The sequence below is a fragment of the Pseudophryne corroboree genome, chromosome 2 (assembly GCF_028390025.1).
Source record: "Pseudophryne corroboree isolate aPseCor3 chromosome 2, aPseCor3.hap2, whole genome shotgun sequence".
Lineage (NCBI taxonomy): Eukaryota > Metazoa > Chordata > Amphibia > Anura > Myobatrachidae > Pseudophryne > Pseudophryne corroboree.
Window position 1 is genome coordinate 212,898,110 of NC_086445.1, and position 6,000 is coordinate 212,904,109.

Consider the following 6,000-nt stretch of genomic DNA (forward strand, 5'->3'; position numbering starts at 1 on the left):
TTTCTCTCATAAAGAACTGGCTTCACTGCCTGAAGTTCGGACGTTGTTACAGGGGTGCTGCATATTCAGCCCCTTTTGTGCCTCCAGTGGCACCTTGGGATCTTAACGTTGTGTTGGATTCCTAAAATCCCACTGGTTTGAGCCACTTAAGACCGTGGAGTTAAAATATCTCACGTGGAAAGTGGTCATGCTTTTGGCCTCAGCTTGGACTAGGCGTGTGTCAGAATTGGCGGCTTTGTCATGTAAAAGCCCATATCTGATCCTCCATATGGAAAGGGCAGAATTGAGGACTCGTCCCCAATTTCTCCCTAAGGTGGTATCATCGTTTCATTTGAACCAACCTATTGTGGTGCCTGCGGCTACTAGGGACTTGGAGGATTCCAAGTTGCTGGACGTAGTCCGGGCCCTGAAAATCTATGTTTCCAGGACGGCTAGAGTCAGAAAAACTGACTCGCTGTTTATCCTGCATGCACCCAACAAGCTGGGTGCTCCTGCTTCAAAGCAGACTATTGCTCGCTGGATCTGTAGCACGATTCAGTTTGCGCATTCTGCGGCTGGACTGCCGCATCCTAAATCAGTGAAAGACCATTCCACAAGGAAGGTGGGCTCTTCTTGGGCGGCTGCCCGAGGGGTCTCGGCTTTACAACTTTGCCGAGCTGCTACTTGGTCGGGTTCAAACACTTTTGCAAAATTCTACAAGTTTGATACCCTGGCTGAGGAGGACCTTGAGTTTGCTCATTCGGTGCTGCAGAGTCATCCGCACTCTCCCGCCCGTTTGGGAGCTTTGGTATAATCCCCATGGTCCTTACGGAGTACCCAGCATCCACTAGGACGTCAGAGAAAATAAGAATTTACTCACCGGTAATTCTATTTCTCGTAGTCCGTAGTGGATGCTGGGAGCCCGTCCCAAGTGCGGACTTTCTGCAATACGTGTATATAGTTATTGCTTAAATAAAGGGTTTTCTTTGACGTCCTAGTGGATGCTGGGAACTCCGTAAGGACCATGGGGAATAGACGGGCTCCGCAGGAGACTGGGCACTCTAAAAGAAAGATTAGGTACTATCTGGTGTGCACTGGCTCCTCCCTCTATGCCCCTCCTCCAGACCTCAGTTAGATTTCTGTGCCCGGCCGAGCTGGATGCACACTAGGGGCTCTCCTGAGCTCCTAGAAAGAAAGTATATTTTAGGTTTTTTATTTTACAGTGAGACCTGCTGGCAACAGGCTCACTGCAGCGAGGGACTAAGGGGAGAAGAAGCGAACCTACCTAACTGGTGGTAGTTTGGGCTTCTTAGGCTACTGGACACCATTAGCTCCAGAGGGATCGACCGCAGGACCCGACCTTGGTGTTCGTTCCCGGAGCCGCGCCGCCGGCCCCCTTACAGAGCCAGAAGCAAGAAGTGTTCCGGAAAATCGGCGGCAGAAGACTTCTGTCTTCAACAAGGTAGCGCACAGCACTGCAGCTGTGCGCCATTGCTCCTCATGCACACCTCACACTCCGGTCACTGATGGGTGCAGGGCGCTGGGGGGGGGCGCCCTGAGGGCAATATAAACACCTTGGCTGGAAAAATAATCACAATATATAGCCCCAGAGGCTATATATGTGATAAATACCCCTGCCAGAATCCATAAAAAAGCGGGAGAAAAGTCTGCGAAAAAGGGGCGGAGCTATCTCCCTCAGCACACTGGCGCCATTTTATCTTCACAGTGCAGCTGGAAGACAGCTCCCCAGGCTCTCCCCTGTAGTTTTCAGGCTCAAAGGGTTAAAAAGAGAGGGGGGGCACTAAATTTAGGCGCAATATTGTATATACAAGCAGCTATTGGGGAAAATTTACTCAGTTATAGTGTTAATCCCCACATTATATAGCGCTCTGGTGTGTGCTGGCATACTCTCTCTCTGTCTCCCCAAAGGGCTTTGTGGGGTCCTGTCGGAATAGCACTATCTCGGGAAGTGCTACAACAGCACGGATGGATTCTAAACATTCCATAGCTGGTTCCTTCCACACGCCTACTGTTCCTGGGGATGGTTCTGGACACAGAACAGAAAAAAGTGTTTCTCCCGCAGGAGAAAGCCAAGGAGCTGTCATCTCTAGTCAGAGACCTCCTGAAACCAAAACAGGTATCGGTGCATCACTGCACACGAATCCTCGGAAAAATGGTAGCTTCATACGAAGCAATTCCATTCGGCAGGTTCCATGCAAGAACCTTTCAGTGGGACCTCTTGGACAAGTGGTCGGGATCGCATCTTCAGATGCATCGGCTGATAACCCTGTCTCCAAGGACCAGGGTGTCTCTGCTGTGGTGGCTGCAGAGTGCTCTTCTTCTAGAGGGCCGCAGATTCGGCATACAGGACTGGGTCCTGGTGACCACGGATGCAAGCCTTCGAGGCTGGGGGGCAGTCACACAGGGAAGAAATTTCCAAGGACTTTGGTCAAGTCAGGAGTCGTCCCTACACATAAATATTCTGGAACTGAGGGCCATTTACAATGCCCTAAGTCAGGCAAGGCCCCTGCTTCAAAACCAGCCGGTACTGATCCAATCAGACAACATCACGGCAGTCGCCCATGTAAACCGACAGGGCGGCACAAGAAGCAGGATAGCGATGGCAGAAGCCACAAGGATTCTCCGATGGGCGGAAAATCACGTCTTAGCACTGTCAGCAGTGTACATTCCGGGAGTGGACAACTGGGAAGCAGACTTCCTCAGCAGACGCGACCTACACCCGGGAGAGTGGGGACTTCATCCAGAAGTCTTCCAACTGTTGGTAAACCGTTGGGAAAGGCCACAGGTGCACATGATGGCGTCCCGCCTCAACAAAAAGCTAAAGAGATATTGCGCCAGGTCAAGGGACCCTCAGGCGATAGCTGTGGACGCTCTAGTGACACCGTGGGTGTACCAGTCGGTTTATGTGTTCCCTCCTCTGCCTCTCATACCAAAGGTACTGAGAATAATAAGAAGGCGAGGAGTAAGAACGATACTCGTGGTTCCGGATTGGCCAAGAAGAGCTTGGTACCCAGAACTTCAAGAAATGATATCAGAGGACCCATGGCCTCTACCGCTCAGACAGGATCTGCTACAGCAGGGGCCCTGTCTGTTCCAAGACTTACCGCGGCTACGTTTGACGGCATGGCGGTTGAATTCCGGATCCTAAAGGAAAAGGGCATTCCGGAGGAAGTCATTCCTACGCTGATAAAAGCCAGGAAAGAAGTAACCGCAAACCATTATCACCGTATTTGGCGAAAATATGTTGCGTGGTGTGAGGCCAGGAAGGCCCCTACAGAGGAATTTCAGCTGGGTCGTTTTTCTGCACTTCCTACAGTCGGGAGTGACTATGGGCCTAAAATTGGGTTCCATTAAGGTCCAGATTTCGGCTCTGTCGATTTTCTTCCAGTAAGAACTGGCTTCAATACCTGAAGTTCAGACATTTGTAAAGGGAGTGCTACATATTCAGCCCCCTTTTGTGCCTCCTGTGGCACCTTGGGATCTCAACGTGGTGTTGAGTTTCCTGAAATCACATTGGTTTGAGCCACTTAAAACTGTGGATCTGAATTATCTCACGTGGAAAGTGGTCATGTTATTGGCCTTGGCTTCGGCCAGGCGTGTGTCAGAATTGGCGTCTTTGTCATGTAAAAGCCCTTATCTGATTTTCCATATGGATAGGGCAGAATTGAGGACTCGTCCCCAGTTTCTCCCTAAGGTGGTATCAGCTTTTCACTTGAACCAACCTATTGTAGTGCCTGGGGCTACTAGGGACTTGGAAGATTCCAAGTTACTGGACGTAGTCAGGGCCTTGAAAATTTATGTTTCCAGGACGGCTGGAGTCAGGAAAACTGACTCACTTTTTATCCTGTATGCACCCAAAAAACTAGGTGCTCCTGCTTCTAAGCAGACTATTGCTCGCTGGATTTGTAGCACAATTCAGCTGGCGCATTCTGCGGCTGGATTGCCGCATCCTAATTCAGTAAAAGCCCATTCCACGAGGAAAGTGGGCTCTTCTTGGGCGGCTGCCCGAGGGGTCTCGGCTTTACAACTTTGCCGAGCTGCAACTTGGTCAGGGGCAAACACGTTTGCTAAATTCTACAAATTTGATACCCTGGCTGAGGAGGACCTTGAGTTCTCTCATTCGGTGCTGCAGAGTCATCCGCACTCTCCCGCCTGTTTGGGAGCTTTGGTATAATCCCCATGGTCCTTACGGAGTTCCCAGCATCCACTAGGACGTCAGAGAAAATAAGATTTTACTCACCGGTAAATCTATTTCTCGTAGTCCGTAGTGGATGCTGGGCGCCCATCCCAAGTGCGGATTGTCTGCAATACTTGTATATAGTTATTGCCTAACTAAAGGGTTATTGTGAGCCATCTGTTGAGAGGCTCAGTTATATTTCATACTGTTAACTGGGTATAGTATCACGAGTTATACGGTGTGATTGGTGTGGCTGGTATGAGTCTTACCCGGGATTCAAAATCCTTCCTTATTGTGTCAGCTCTTCCGGGCACAGTATCCTAACTGAGGTCTGGAGGAGGGGCATAGAGGGAGGAGCCAGTGCACACCAGATAGTACCTAATCTTTCTTTTAGAGTGCCCAGTCTCCTGCGGAGCCCGTCTATTCCCCATGGTCCTTATGGAGTTCCCAGCATCCACTACGGACTACGAGAAATAGATTTACTGGTGAGTAAAATCTTATTATTGTTATGAGCCATCTATTACATGAGGCTCAGTTGTTATTCATACTGTTAACTGGGTATAGTTATCACAAGTTGTACGGTGTGATTGGTGTGGCTGGTATGAGTCTTACCCTGGATTCCAAATCCTTTCCTAGTAATGTCAGCTCTTCCGGGCACAGTTTCCTTAACTGAGGTCTGGAGGAGGGGCATAGAGGGAGGAGCCAGTGCACACCAGATATAGTACCTAATCTTTCTTTTAAGAGTGCCCAGTCTCCTGCGGAGCCCGTCTATTCCCCATGGTCCTTACGGAGTACCCAGCATCCACTACGGACTACGAGAAATAGAATTACCGGTGAGTAAATTCTTATTTTTAACATCATTATAAATGTGGGGGTAATTCAGAGTGAGGGTTGCAGTGGCTGCGTGTGACGTCACGTAGCTACCGCACCCCCCCCCCCCCCAATGGTCCAGGCACGCTTGCCTTGCCAGGACCGCGCCCCCTAAACGGCGGCAAAACGCCACCGGCCCGCCCAGCAACCGCCACTGCCTGCCAATGAGGCAGAGGTGATCGCAGGGCTGAGACAGCCGTCGGCTGTCTGGTATGCTCCTGCGCACTGTCGCTGGCGCATGCGCAGTTCAGACCTGATCTGCTGCTGTGCGAAAATTCACAGCATCGATCAGGTCTGAATTAGGCCCTATGGGGGTGATTCAGACCTGATCGTAGATGTGCTAAATTTAGCACATCTACGATCAGCTTTCCTGATATGCGGAGGGACGCCCAGCACAGGGCTAGCCCGCCCCGCATGTCAGTCCCTGCCCTGTCGTAGAAGTACAAAAGCATTGCACAGCGGCGATGCTTTAGTACTGTAGGAGTAGCTCCCAGCCAGCGCAGCTCATGCGTGCTGGCACGGAGCTACTTGTCGCTGTCCAGGTCGCAGCGGCTGCGTGTGACGTCACACAGCCGCTGCGGCACGTCCCCCAACAGTCCGGGCACACCTGTGTTGCCCGGGCTGCCCCCCCTAAATGGCCAAATGCCGCCGGCCCGCCCAGCTATCGCCTCTGCCTGTCAATCAGGCAGAGGCGATCGCTGGGCTACGACAGCCATTGGCTGTCTGGCATGAGCACTTCAGACCTGATCGCTGCTCTGAATTAGAGATGAGCAGGTTCGGTTCTCCGAGATCTGAACCCCCCCGAACTTCACCTATTTTACACGGTTCCGAGGCAGCCTCGGATCTTCCCGCCTTGCTCGGTTAACCCGAACGCGCCCGAACGTCATCATCCCACTGTCGGATTCTCGCGAGATTCGTATTCTATATAAAGAGCCGGGCGTCGCCGCCATTTT